General features: G+C 43.2%; 1 protein-coding gene and 1 pseudogene across 2 annotated transcripts in view; one reads left to right on the forward strand and one right to left on the reverse strand.

Moving 5' to 3' along the window:
* The window catches only part of LOC311166133 (uncharacterized protein), a gene marked incomplete at its 3' end in the record, with an annotated part of 129,805 nt that overhangs the window by 80,082 nt on the left and 35,202 nt on the right, over positions 1 to 14,521 (reverse strand). The gene's annotated exons all lie outside the window — the stretch shown is intronic.
* LOC311166127 (telomere repeats-binding bouquet formation protein 1-like) lies at positions 453 to 13,470 on the forward strand (annotated as a pseudogene). Its single transcript has 15 exons — positions 453 to 501; positions 2,498 to 2,555; positions 3,509 to 3,619; positions 3,802 to 3,930; positions 4,382 to 4,509; positions 4,935 to 4,995; positions 5,091 to 5,227; positions 5,347 to 5,469; positions 6,005 to 6,157; positions 7,243 to 7,376; positions 8,755 to 8,880; positions 9,855 to 10,012; positions 10,573 to 10,635; positions 11,280 to 11,326; positions 13,068 to 13,470. The product of its transcript is annotated as a telomere repeats-binding bouquet formation protein 1-like (transcript).

A 14,521-nucleotide genomic window follows, 5' to 3' on the forward strand; every position in this document is an offset into this window, starting at 1 on the left:
CTCGCCTCGTCGGCAGCAGAACTGCATTTTTTCTTATCCAAGGCTCAGGGCTGTCCCGACTCAGAGGGCGGCCGTGCCCTGAGGCGCTCGGGTGGCGCTGCGGCTGCGGCGTCTCCTGAGGGGCCGGGCCGGGCTCTGCCCTCAGCTCCGCGAGATCCCGGCCCTCAGTCCGGCGGGGCCTCCGCTGTCCTTCAGCCCGCGGATCCCGTCCTTCAGCCCGCGGATCCCATCCCTCAGCCTGCGGATCCCATCCCTCAGCCTGCGGATCCCATCCCTCAGCTCGGCGATCCCACCCCTCAGCCCGCAGATCCCACCCCTCAGCCCGCAGATCCCACCCCTCAGCCCGCAGATCTCAGCCCTCGTCCCGCAGATCCCACCCCTCATCCCGCAGATCCCACCTCTCAGCCCACAGTTCCCACCTCTCAGCCGGACAGCGCTCGGCAGCGGGCACCCGCCTCGCCTCGGGGTCTGCCCGGAGCCACCCGCGCCGCTGGATCACAGGTACCCGAGCCGTGCCCCATTTCCCCCTTGGGACTCACCAGCCTTCCCACGGAAGAATGCAGCTGCTGTTTCATCTTTAGACTGTTGCCTTCCAAGCCCCCCCTCCCCCCACTTTGTTTTAAATTTTGATATGTTCTTTCCCTTTTCTTTTTGGGCTGATCTGGGGTGCTTGCTAAGGCTTCAGAGTGGAGCTGTGATAATGAGCTGTAAATCACACACGGCCCGTCTGAGGGAGGAGGGTGCGGGGGAGCTGGAATAGGCCAGGACAGCCCCGAGTCCTGTTCCACAGCTCAGCGTCCTCACGGCCTCAGCTGCTGCTGTGGGGTTTGGTTTGCACAGGACGCCAACAACCCGCACTTCTCCCTCTGGGCTTTGCTCCCTGGGTTTCGAAGGGTAAATCCTGCCCAGGCTGGCTGGTCTACTGACCGTGCCAGCCATGTGCTCTAGTGCTGCTGAGCACACACGTTGGCAGATCTGCACTTCTCCAGGAGTGGTTTCTGAGGTTTGAAGCAATGTTACTGGGTTATTTTCCATAACTGATGGAGAAGAGATTGATATGCAACATTTGCCAGCTGTCTGTTGAAGCAAATCTAGTTGTTTGCCTTTCCACCTTGTTCTGTGATGCAACAACTGAGGTGAGCTATTTGCATCTAATTAATGTAGTCTGGTTTATAAATACTATTTTGTGTAATTCCTGTAGGTTGCAAAAGTCAAAAAGATGCAGGTAAAGGTCAAGATGTGTCCTTGTATACATCCAGTTTTAAACCCCTTATGCTTCCTATATTGCATAATTGTATAAACATGTATGAAATGAAATTCTTCTGAAAAGCAATTAGCTCCAGAGCGAACTCATTTTTACAGCCTTCCTTTTGTTTGGATGAGTTGTGTTTTTTCTTAGTCCGGCGGGGTGGTGGCAGTAGGACAAAAAGAGGTGAGGAAGGCTGGCAAGCTTTTCCTTGTTGTGGCAGAGTTGGATTTGCAGGAAAATGAAATGCATGTCTGTTATCTCTTCTGAAAGGCTGCAGGGAGATGAACTCTCAATTCTCGCTCTCTAAGGGAAGCAGCAAAGGAATGGGAGCAATCAGTAACTCCCAAGAGAAAGCAGGGCTGGCTGTCTTCATTAAGATGACAGTGATTCTGCTTTGAGCCTTTGCTCCACTTGGAGAAGGAAAAGGAATCCATTCTTAAGCTGCATTTGCCACTGATTTAAAGTTTCTACCTGGAGCAAAGTAATTTTTGGAGAAATTGTAAGAGGTTGCTGTGATGCTTGCATCAACCTCCTCTGTTTGGGACTTGGGGCATGTTTGAGGGAGCATCTTTCTGCCTCCAAAGCTGAATGTCACTCTGCTGCTCTGCTCTCAGAGGCTGCCCCGTGGGGTTTGTGAAGAAGCAATGCTGTGGGGTTTTGTGGGTTACATGGTCCATGGAATGTGGCAATGTCTCTGGTGAATTTCAGTGAGTTCTCACTGTAAGGAACATGTCTCTGTGCTCACTGCCCTTGTTTGATCAGTGCTGCCAGAACAGTGCTGATGCTTTAGTGGCTCCTGGAGCAGCAGGAGGCCGAGTGTTTTAGAGTGTTCACCCCCTAAGTAACATGACTTGGTCTTAGTGCCAGTTGTTGGCTGATGGCAAAGTTGGCCACTCTTGTAAAGAGAGTTGGATCAGCTTTGTTGTGATCAGTGACACGGAGCAGGGGATATTCTTTACTGACAGTGCCCCTCAGGGGTAACACGGAACAACCTGATTTCTGCAGAATGTCCACTCTCGAAAGATGATCACCTGGTAGTTACAAATGCAGGGCTATTATAAAATGCTGTATTTCCAAAGGAAAACTTTGCCATACAAGAATACACTCAACTGTGTGTGTGAGGTGACAAAGTAAAAGCAGAAAACTGGGAAAAGTGCATTTTAGAAAAATGATGTAATTTATACTGCATGTATTATAAACACTGCTAATCTGAGCAGAACTGAAAGAACTTTTTCCTTGCTGTTGTAGAACAAGAACAGAGATAAAACAAAAATGAAGACTCAAAAGGTGCAGATAAATCAGTGTGGTAAGATATCTAATATAATTTGTCATTATAATCTGCATCAATTTTACAAAGTTTTAGTAGACCACTGTGATAGGCCTGTTGTGGGGTGGTGAGCAGTTGGGAAAACATGCTTTTTCCTAGTTGCCAAATTTTGGATGCTGTATTGGATCTGCAAAGGGTAAATCCAATGCCAAACCTACACACATAGTAAAAAACACAACCACAAAGTCACTTTTTTTTTTTTTTAATTTGCTTATATTTATCCATATTTTTATTGTATTTTATCTTCTTTAAGAACCCTCAAACCTTGTAAGGGTTTGCAGTAAACAATATCTTCTGTCACTGTTAGAAAGAATTAGCAACTAAGTCTTTTAATGATAGCCCAAAGACTAAGAAGCAGATTTTCCAAGTCTGTTTACCCACGTAGGGTTGTATGTAGGTGCCCAGAGAATATTTTGTGTTACATCTCCAACCACCTGACTGAGGGCTCTGCTGCTGTGCTGCATGGTTTATGTCTCCTGTACCTCAGTACCACGGAGCAGCCTTGTGCTCTTGGACTCTTTCCTTACTACTCCATAGATTTTCAGCTGCACTCCAAATTTTATTTGCACTCTGAATACTTTAGTGGCTGTGTATTATTTATACTTAATGCACCTTGCAACTTTGAATTTAATATTTAGTAGTTTACATCAGACTTCCTAAGAATTACTAGTAATTAAAGGCCAGAAATATTAAAAGGAGGCTGTTAGTCTGCAAATGAAGTCATGCTCAAAGAACAAACTTTGGAACAGAAATATTTCTAGGTTTGTTGTTTGTGGCTGAATAGAAGTGATGTTGCTCCATTCTGGCTCACTTCCCCTCCTTTTTAAAAATACACATGCATACTACATTTTGACAGGTTTATTCTAATACTGACTAGATTAATAGATTGAAAAGATAACGATTTTAAAGAAGATTTTTGTGTTTGCTCCTAGATATGAAAAGAGATCTGAACTTACTGCTTGAACGCCTTAAATCTCAGATGGACTGCGCTCGGTCTGAGCAGGAGGCTTTGGTCACTATCTATTCCATTTGCCAACAAAACAGTAAGAAAGGCTTTTCCTTAGAAACAATGCAGTCATTTCTGTTCACCATATATGCCAAGACACTGGTGGGCACTGTAAAAATGTCTAAAGGACATAAGGCTTGAGAGGTTGGAAAATCTTAGAAGCCTTTCATTTTGCAGAAAAACAGAAGCAAAAGTTTCTGTTCTTTTTTCCTCTTGTAGGTGAAGCGAGCGAATACTTTGGAGAAATTGGTGGTTTGATGTTTATAAATGACCTTGCCAAGTCGAGTGCTCATTGCATGGTAAAAGAAGCAGCTTTATTTACATTGGGGATTATTCTAGAGAGCAATGGTAATAAAAATAACATTGTTTGTATTTCTGAGTGTGCTATGGCCCCCTGCCATTACTTGTGCTCCTGCTTTGTCTCCATTTGCTTTTGGTCTCCCAAAATGAGATGACAAGATTGTCAGTTGGAGCAAGGGCAGTGAGGGTGCCCCAGTTGCCCTGTCCATGCCCAGATTTGATCAGTGCTTTGCTGACTTGTGCACACAGGGTGTCTTTAAGTTACCAGACCCCTGCACTCCCCCTCTCCCTCAGCAGCAAGTGTTCAATGACTCCTGGATTGTTCCAAAGCTTGCCAGGGTCCTGCTTGGTGTAGAACTCACTGCAGGGGAAGCCCTCAGGCACTTCATAGTCCTGTCCTGTCTCTGCTCCCCACATACTGGCCACAACTGAGAATTAATGATTTAGGATGATGAGTAGCTTACTTTAGGACTTAATGGTTTTCACTTTTTGTTTTCAGCATCTTGTCAACAGACTGTGTGTACTTCTGCATTGTTTGAAAACCTCATTTGATTTTTAATTATAAAGAATTCTGGTGTGAATTTGAAAAGAATGTTTCTGTCATCTTAGTACTGGTGTCAAATAATGGTAAGTTGAGGTTTTTTTCCGTGTTACAACAACACTCCTTTTCTATTTGCCAATTTGCAGTCCAAAATTTGGAACATTCAATAAGCAATGTTTTGGTGAAGTGAATTTATAAAGATGAATGTTTGCATGGAACTGAACCTGAATTGTCGAAGTAGGTCATTGCTCACTGGGATTTCCTTAAACAGCAGAACGTGGTTTAGTTCTAAAAAGATAGTTTGCAAATGCAAACTCATCGTTTCTGAGATTGTCTAGAAAGAGAGAGACATAGAAAGGTTATTTACCAATATGTTCATCTGATTTTGTATTTCCTTCTGGGGAGGATATGTGCTTAGGAAAGGGAATGTATGTATGTCAATTCAGCTTGCTGTTAAGATTTTGTCTGCAGTTGCATTTGACTCTGGAGTCTTGTGTGTGTTCTCTTTTAGGAACTGGGCAAAGCTGTGTCAGAGACACAGGCGGCATCAGCCTGCTGCTGCAGTTGTTGAGGTGAACAGGGTTGCAATTCAAACAGACAAATAGTAGGCTGGTTAGCAGCTATGTTTCCTTGACTGTTTTGGACTTGTTTGCATTTTCCCTAAGAGAACAACTCTGTGCAGGTCTGAGAAGAATCTGTCAGCTGAAAACACTGATCCCTGCTATCAGCTCTGGTCCTCAGTGTGCAGCACTCTCTGTGCCTGTGTCAACAACCCCCAGAACAGGACGTGTTGCTCTGAAAATTGTGGAAGAAGTTCAAAGATATTCTCCAAATCTGTACACACTTTGGTTTCATTTTTACCGTTCAGCTGAAGTTGATTTCATTGAGTTTTGATTTGGGGTAATTTGTTTTTCCTTTTCCAGAAGAGAATACAAACATTTCCTGTTGGGTTTTTCCCTATGCCAGAGAGTGTCTGGAGAGTTGCACAGAGCCTGAGATAGTTCATCCCATCTGTTTATTTTGTGGTCTCACAGTTGCAAACAACTGTAAGTGCAGCTCAAGTTTTACACAGTTTTGCATTTGATAAAAGGAAGCTTAATCCAAGAGCTCAATGGGTTTTTCTTTCTTGTCAATCCCTACAAAGTCATTTGCTGTTCTTCCCACTTTTACTCTGACCACTGTATTCCACCATCTTTACTTCCACTACGCTGCGCTCAAGTCCACAAATAGCCACAGTCTGCTTACATTTCATAGGGTCAGTAAAACTGTTCAGAGCTGTTCTGATTCAAAGTGTGTCTAAATTAAAGTCCTTATGATGTGACTGAAAACAATGACTTAGGTAGAACTCAGGCATGATGTTTGCCCTTTGTATGCACATATCAGGGTCATGTTTTCCTGTAACTATTTTATATGCAGTTACTGCATTTCTTGAGATCAATGTATATCCAGCTTCTGTTGTATAAGAAATGTAATGACTAACACATGCACAGAAAAAATCTGATGGACTTACTTAGTGAAATGCTAAAATAATTGGCAAACTCTGTCTCTTAAATAACATTTTTTCTTTTTTTTTCCACTAAGCAGATGTGCAGAAATATTTTGTTTCTATTGGAGGATTGGATACATTAGCCAAAGTTCTCCTTGAGTTTTTGCATGATTCCTGTTTGTATCACTCCAGCATGAAACTTGCAGTGGTAGTAACAAAGACCCTGGATGCCTGTATTGCTACTAACTGTGAGTGAAAAGACATTTTTGATCTGTGGTCATTTTAAAATGTAATTTTTAAAGTCTTGTGCTGGTGGAAGAGTTGCAGAAATGAATACTTAAAGGCAGTTAAGTTCTACACATCCCAGTGGATGCAGGAGTGCTTTTTAAAACTCAGAGGTGTAAGTGGGGAGTGATTCAGTTCGTCTGAGGTGGATTACTGTCCCATTGTTGCTCAAATAAATGCAGTGAAATTTAAACCCCAGTGAACATTAGAAGTGAGATGCTCCAGCCCGTGCTGGGTAAGTAAAGCTGAGCTCTGGGCCTGGATTTGACCAGTCAGTTTGGATCCTGGAGTTAGGCCTGTGGCTGAATAATAAATTGTGTAGCTTTAGGAAGCTTTAGTCATTTAGAGGTGGAGCTGAACAAATGTGTTGTTTCTGCACAGCACACTCTGCTGTGGTTTGCTGGCTGGGCACTGCTCTCCTGGTGAGGTTTTGTGTTTTGCACAGGAGGTTTGCAGAAGCCTGTGATCCTGACGAGCCTGTGCTGTGGCCATGGTTGCTGTATCTCACACTTCTGCCATAAGAGCTTCAAATGGAAGTTCCCAAAAGTTGAAAAGCATCAGCCTGCACTAGTTGTGAGGGTAGTTTCAGATCAGCTGGGTGTGACAGGACTGGGCCTCAGCGTGGATGGTCCAGCAGTGGTGTTGCCAGTGCCAGGAAGGGCTTGCCCCCTGCTCTTTTTATGGCAGATACTCTGCGTGTCAGAGCTTATTCAGCTCTCTCTGGCTCCTTCCTGGAGCTGATCAAGGACATGGAGAAACTCAGCAGGGATCTCCAGAAGCTGCACAGTGCAAAGCCCTCCTCATTCATCAGATCTTCTGCCTCCTCTCCATGGAGCACAGGCTGGGAGGATGGACAGGGCTGGATTTGGGAGCAGCCCAGGAGGGGTGGGGTAATCTGAGCTGTTCAAGGTGGAGCAGGGCAGAGCTGAGCAGGCCCAAGGCTCTGAGGGCTCTGTACAGTTCCCTCCAAACCCAGCATTTGATCCTTGGATAATTCCTGTACACTCATGATTGACTTTCTTTTCCTTCCAATTATTTTAACAAACAGCTGCCATGAGTGTTGTCTTGGCAGAATATCCCACTGTGTCAGAGCTGCTGAAACTGCTGTCCCATGAGACAGTGAGCACAGGTGAAAAAAATCAGTATTATTCTAACAATTGGACACTGTAACTGAAGTTTGTGGTAAGATTTGCTTTTTCTCTTTGCTGTCTGTCAGCTTCTCCTAAATTCTCATCCACTGACTCCTCCCGTGGTGTCACTTCATCAAGACTGGAACATGAGAGAGAGTTCTCTTAAATAATACAGTGTCAGTATTTGGGCAAAAAGTTTTCTAGAATGTTCCTTCTTTACATTTTTAAGCTTGTTAGCAGGAAGTGTCTTTAGGAGCTTGAAAACCTAGACTAAATATGCAAGAATTCAGAGCTGGGCTTAGGTGTCCCAGGGAATAATTAATCCAGACCTGAAAGCTACTACAATCCAGACCTAGCAGATGGGTTGTCTTGAGCACCCTTTTCATGGTCCTGGGCACATACAGCTTCTATCCACTGCTTACAAGGCCAGGAATATTTGTAAAAGCCATGTAAGAGCATTGCTTTCAAGACACAGAAGCAGTTGGTAGCCCTGAAATGTTTTTGTCATGTTCCTCAGGGCTTGCCCAAGCGTGTCTGGTACAAATACAGCACTTCAGTTGGTATTTTGTGGTAGCACAAGAAAAGAGAAAGGGAAATTTATTTGTACTTCTGGTTTTTCTCATGAATGTTTAGAGAAACAAGAAAAAGGCCTTATGTTCAAAAATCCTGGTCGATTTTCATCCTCTGAGTGCCAAAACCATGTTCAATAATTAGCTCAAGAGGTCAAAATTTATTTTGACAGACATTTTTTCATGAAGAATTAGTGAAACAAGACTTAATGGAAAATGTCTTTTGAAAAGAAAAAACATTAAAAAATTATTGAAAAATTATTTCAAAAGGAAAAAGTTTCTCCTAAAGTGTCAACACTGTCAAAATAAAAATGTTAAAATTTTTTATTTCCTTTTTTTATTAAGTTTAAAGAAGAAAGAACTATGTTTAGCAAGTTACCAGTTCTATGATTACATATGTGAATGAAAGCACAATAAAAATTCAGCTAATGACATAAGAAATGAGGAGGAACAGATTGGCTAGACCAGGCTTAAGCTACTAATTTAATTTTGCTAATTATAAGCCTTGAGAGTTTGATATTTCTGCATCTCAGGCCTCACAGAAATGTTGCATATCTACTCCAAGAGCAGGTGATGGAAGAGAAGAAATACAGGAGTCATTATTCAAATGTTTCAGGCCAGAATTAAATGAGCTTGGAACTCCATCAAATAAGTGGTCTCAGTCCTTCAGTTTTCTTACAGCAATCTGAGTTCTGGTCAAATCATCCTGTGGGATGTGAAGCTCTCCTGCTGTCACTGCAGCAGGCTCGGGTCTGGAATGAAAATCTCTCTTTCTACAGAAACTTGCAGCCCCTCAAATGACTGTAAGGTGAAGGTGTGTGGGGCTGAAACCAAAGCTTTCCTTACCACGTCCTGTTCTAGAAGAGAACCAGTGTGAGCTGCTTCAGAGCAATGGCCTGGCACTCATGGTTCAGGTATTGACAGAATCTCAGGACGAGGAACTCATCAAAGCTGCTCCTTTTGTGCTGCAGAACTGCAAACAAATGAGTAAGCTTGCTGTTACTGCTTTAAAAAGGAGAGGAATTGTTTCCATCTCAGTGTTCTGCTGATTCCACAAGTGATTTTAACTGTGGCAGCTTTTTTTGTAATTCTGTGTAGTCCAAAAGATGTTTGTTTTCTGCACAGAAAGTTGCCTATTTGTCATCAAGAACTGACTTAGGCTAAAAAAGAGAAGTAAAATTCCAACCATGTTGCAAAAATGCATTTGTGAAACCTCTCCATGTAGGGCCAGTTCTTAAAAGCTTTCCCATCTCTAAATTGTGTGAAAAATCTCAATATTGTCATTTAACACCCAGGGGATACTTTAGTCCTGGGGATGTACCACTAGAGGGAGAGAATAAACCAGGAGATCATCAAGCCTGAAATCCCTGTGTCTGCATTAATTTCCAATCTTAGGAAATCTTGATCTTGTTTTTTCTGAAGTAAGATGTATTTTTAGGCCCCATTTCAGTTTTTTTGTTAATTATCTGTACAATCCCTCCCATGAAACAGAGAGACCTTGTCCTCTAATCTCGAGAGCGTGGAGGGTGTGCAGTTGCTAATTAGGAAAAAACAAATGTGTACCTCCATTTCTGTGCTGCAGGCACAACTGAGGTGTTTGTGTAAGACTGAGGAGGTGTGGAGATTTGTAGTGTCCATTAATATGGAGTTGTTTTTTTACAAAAGCAGAGACTCGTACTGGTGAAGAGCCCAGAGTTAATTCAATGAAAAAGCTTTTCTTTTTCTTTTCACAGCATCATTGTGAAAACAGTTTATAGGAACTATAATTGCAAGTTCACCTCTTGTAACTTCAGCTTATATTTCAAGTGTGTTTGCATTTATATATAAATCTAAGTTTTATAAAAATTGTTATTTTGTATTAAATTATTGGGGCGGTCCTTCAGCATACTAAAATATAGTAAATACCTTTTAAATGTTGTATTTAGTTCATAAAATTTTAATGTTATTTATATTTTTTAAAGCTGAACAGTTGTCTCTGAAATAATATGATAACTCATTAAATGTGAACAATGCAGAAGAATTGGATGTGCAAGTCAGAAAACGATGTCTGCAAGACTACTGGAAGAAAGCAAAAGTAATTTTATACAGAATAAACTCAATTGAAAAACAGCACGATGAGGTTTGCCTACTTACCAAAATAGGATAAAACTAATCACATCTTTCCAGAGTTTATGGAGAAAGCAAAAGTAAATCCTTAAGATAAGTTCAATGTGAGCAGAAAACCCAGGAAAAACCGTTGAATTTGTGTGAAACTACAAGCTGCAATTTTTATCAGTATTGTAGATCAGCCAGAGTTACAGATGTGCAGAGAATGGAGGCATCTGTATTGTAGGAAGTATTCTAGTTTGTTGTAAACCCAGATTTTCTATGAGCTAGAAAAAGAAGTTGAATAAATTTTTAATTGCTGGACATTCAAACCTGTAATTTTAATATTTGGATGCATGAAATGCTCAGGGTTGTACAGCTGTAGGAGCTGATTTACTGATCTACCCCAAAGGATGGATATTATACATTCACTGGAATAAACATCCAGCAGAACACTCAACATGCCAAAGCCAGGGGCAGAGCTCCAACTCCCTCCTCTTGCAAAAAGCAAGAGCAGCACACCCTTCAAATAAATACAGGATAACCCTTTGGGGCATGCTTTATATGACTTCCATCTCTCTTTTCTCCTTCTAGAATGATACTCCTGCAAAAAAAAAAAAAATTTTTGGAGAGGAACTGTCTGCACTAAATGGGAAGGTATGAATTAGCATCTTCAGCTTTTAAAGGGAAGCAACTGTTCTTGTGTATTTTCCAGGAAATCCCTCTTTATTAAGATTTTGATGCTGCATACTTCCAGCCACTTAACACTGATTTAAATTGCTGGGCTTTGAAACAGTGAATAATTCCCACCCAGCTTAGTGGAAATTTGGAGTGATCAGTGATGACTGCTGCCAAAGATCCTATTCCCCATTTTATCCCAGAGTGCCCAGAAATGAACCATACTCAACTGACTCGTTCACTGTGGCTCTGGAATACCAGTGCTATACATAGAGCAATGGATAGACCTGACATAGGTGCCTTTATCACCATCTTTTAAGCTTTCATAAATACTTACAGAAAGACTCTTCAGAAACCACTAAAGTCAAGTCAGTAGTTCAGGCAACAGTCTCCTTTGAAAATCAGTGCAAATTTCTTTAACTGAGGGTTTTAGTGTGTTTTTCTTGCCTAATTTGCTGCAATTTGCTGTTTGCCTTCCCCTTCCCCTTCTCCTTTCCCTTCCCATTCCCCTTCCCCTTCCCCTCCCCTCCCCTCAGACACTTATGGGAAGGTGCGGCAGAATGGAAGTCTAGAGCTTAGGGCAAGGCATTTTAAAAATCAACCTTCTCTGCTCTGCCTTACAGCCTGCTTGTTACAAGGACACATCAGAGTCCAGGAAACAGAGCAGACTGTAAGTATCATCTTTTTCTGGCATTTTTTTTTCTGTCCTTTCCAAAACAGTCCTGCAATTTCACTTCAAGCAGCAAATCTGACAGCTGGCACATAAGTTTCATGAAGGCAGAGAGCAATGAGGAGAAGCTACACAAAAAGCCAATGACCAGCTAGGCTATCCTGAGACTTCATGACCACCTTGGTTTTTTCCCCTAATTGGCCTGAGTGCAGGTTTAGCTGTTTGATATACAAACTCAACTCTTTAGATAGCAGAAACAGCTCAAACCTTAACTGTGTTTGCTTTGCTTTGACCCTGGAGGGCATTTGTTTTGACTCCACATTATTAAACTTGCCTTGTTTCCAAATTGACAAGTCCTACTGAATCACAGTTCATCTACTTCCACTCAAGTAAAATCACACTTCTTTTCTCCTCTCCGAGGACTACCTCGTAACTAGGGTAGGAACAAATATTTTTTTCATAAAAATCATTCTCTTAATACCTTAATTATCTTACTGACTGATGGGAATGGTTTAGATTGTAGCCTCTGTCATAAATGTACAGCTCAGATTCTTAAGAAACCACCCTGAAGGAGATGATGCCTATTTATCTCAGCTCAAGTATGTGTTGAAAACCAACTGTGCATTTCAGAGCTACTTACACTACTGAAGTATAAAAAGAACTGCATTTTTTTACAGATAAAGGCTTTGAAATTCCAGATAAATTTGTGGTTGGATATGCTGTTGACACTAATGACTACTTCAGAGATTTAAAGGGAGTTGGTAACGCAATAAAAGTGCATAAGAAATGTTTGTGCTTCACCTCTTCATAATTCTACTCCACAAGTCTCATGGCTCAGCCATGCTGCAGGACATCCCGAACCCCCAGGATGGTGAGCAGCGTACAATCTGCGGCCCCATCTGACAAGAAAATAACTTGTCATTTGACTGGAATTGTATATTTGTCTCTCTTAGTTCAATCCTGTGTTGCTCTTCTGTCTCCAAGTCTGTAAAGCGGCCGTGCAGGCACTCTGTGTGAAGGTTTTCCACACACTTATGGATAACATGGCTGTGAGATCTCACTTCCCTTATTCCATGACAGCTTCCTTAGGCTGCACAGAGTAGTAGACTTAGAAACATCATAAACTAATGGGGTTGGTCTTTTTTTACCTCCTTTTCTAAAGTACTTTCTTAATTCTGGTTAACTTAGAAAGTTTTTCATTTCTAAGTCTTTCTACTAAAACAAACCAGTTCTGCTGAAGACACAATCAATCTGTGCTATTGCTCAGCAGCATGAAGCAGTATGCAGTAATTTAAAAAGCCCTAAGTCCTTTAGAATATATAAACCTATATATTCCAGATCAACTCAGAAAAAGTATTAAAATCTCGAGTTTACTGGAAGAATATTAAAATCTGGAGTTTACTGCAAGCAGGAAACCTGCAACAATTCTGATTCTAGTATGTGTTTTTATTACAATGCTGGGAATACAACTGAAAATCAGTCTTGCATTTCAGTTGAAGATAGAGGTTGATCAAGATTGTTGTTTTTTTTTTTCCTTTTAGCACTTTCAGAATGCCAAAGAGAAATTACAGGGTGTGATCATGTCAGTCTTCTGGAGCACTAATTGCTGGTGCTGGTGAGGTGATAAACCATTCCAGCAGGAAATGCCTTCTGCTCCTTGTGTGTCCCTAGAAGAAGGAGAAGGTGCCTGTTCCTGCCTGCAGTGGCTGATTCCCACTTGTTCTGTGCGCTGAACACAAAGTGTCCAAGCCTGGGTTCCCCCCGGCGCCGCCTTCCTTGTGCAGGAGCAGCCCGGGGCTGGGGCCGAGCCCCGGCGATATCGAGCGCTGCCGCTGTGGCCGTCACGGTGCGGGCCCCGGAGCGGATTCCTCGCCCTGCGCCCGGGGCCCGAGGGGGCAGCAGGGCTGGAAGGAGCGGGGACCGAGGCCCTCCCGGCGTCCCCGGCCCGGCCCGGCCCCGACAATCGGGTGCCGCGGTTGCCGGGGAACCGCGAGCGCGGCCACAGCGGCTGTGACGGCGCCGCCGCCTCAGTTGGCGCAGAGCGCTCCAGGCTGGGTGTTGGCAGCCTGGGCTCTGCCACGGCCGCAGCCAGCGATTCGCCCGGTGACTTGTGCGCAGAGATTGTCTCTGCCAGCCAGCCCTGAACTCACAGGGCATTGGTCTCTGCCAGCGAGGAGTCCTGAATTTCGTTTGAAGGTAAAGATGGGCTCCAGTTGTACTTTTTGGTTTTGTCATATCTGTACTCTGAAAGAGAATTCCAAAGGGAAAGAGAGGATGTGATCATGCCACTCTCCTCATGCAGCAGTTCAGTTGCATGTACAGGTACCTCCTTGGGGTGGGGCAAGTTGGACTCTGTCTCTTGCTACTTTCAAATAATATGAAATCTTTAGCACCAGTATATGCTTTCGAGCCTGCCATGAATTGGGTTGTGGATTTTCAGATCTGTTGTGTTCCTTTGCATGCCATACAGTTGTCTAGTGCAAGGCCTCAGGAATGGGTCTGGGGACACTTTGGAGGTCTTGGATGGGTTATGACACCTCCTCAGCTGCCCCTCATGGGAATGTCCCCTGGCCGTGGCCTTCTGGGGCTGGGGGGTTTTAGAGCTGAGCCCGTTTGTCTGAGGGAGGATGGGTGTCCCCTGCCTGTTATTAGAGGTTGCACCACACCCCGAAAATTTCCTCCTCCCCCCTCTGTTGATGGGAGGTTTGTGTGCAAACCTGGCCTCAGCAAATGAGTCTGTGGCCTTGCCCAGCCTGAAGTCAGACAGAGCTGATTTTCAGGAGAGCTGCTGGGTTTGGCTTTGTGTGGATTCATTTTTCTCAATTAGCCTTGTTCATTCTCCCCAGACCTGAGCTAAAAGGACAATGGTGTCACCTTGATCTTGTCTCAAGTTCCCGTAGGTGCCTTAAATCACAGTCCCAAGTTCCAGTCAGGAGGCATTTTCAGGGAGGGCTGGGCTTCAGTGGTCGCAGCTTCTTTATTCAGTTTTGTCAGAATGGGCAAAAGTTCCTTCATAACAAGATTTCAGCCATTAGCCATAACATTCCAGTCTCTCTCCCAAGTCCTGTGAGGAGCAGCTGAGAGAGCAGGGGTGGTTTAGCCTAAAGAAGAGGAGGCTCATTCCAGCTATTTTGAAGTAATATTGAAGCTACAGCTTTGTCTGTTCCAACTCTTAATATTGTTCAGCTTTTGAGC

Source organism: Fringilla coelebs (assembly GCF_963513975.1).
Source record: "Fringilla coelebs genome assembly, contig: SCAFFOLD_43, whole genome shotgun sequence".
Taxonomy (NCBI): Eukaryota; Metazoa; Chordata; class Aves; order Passeriformes; family Fringillidae; genus Fringilla; species Fringilla coelebs.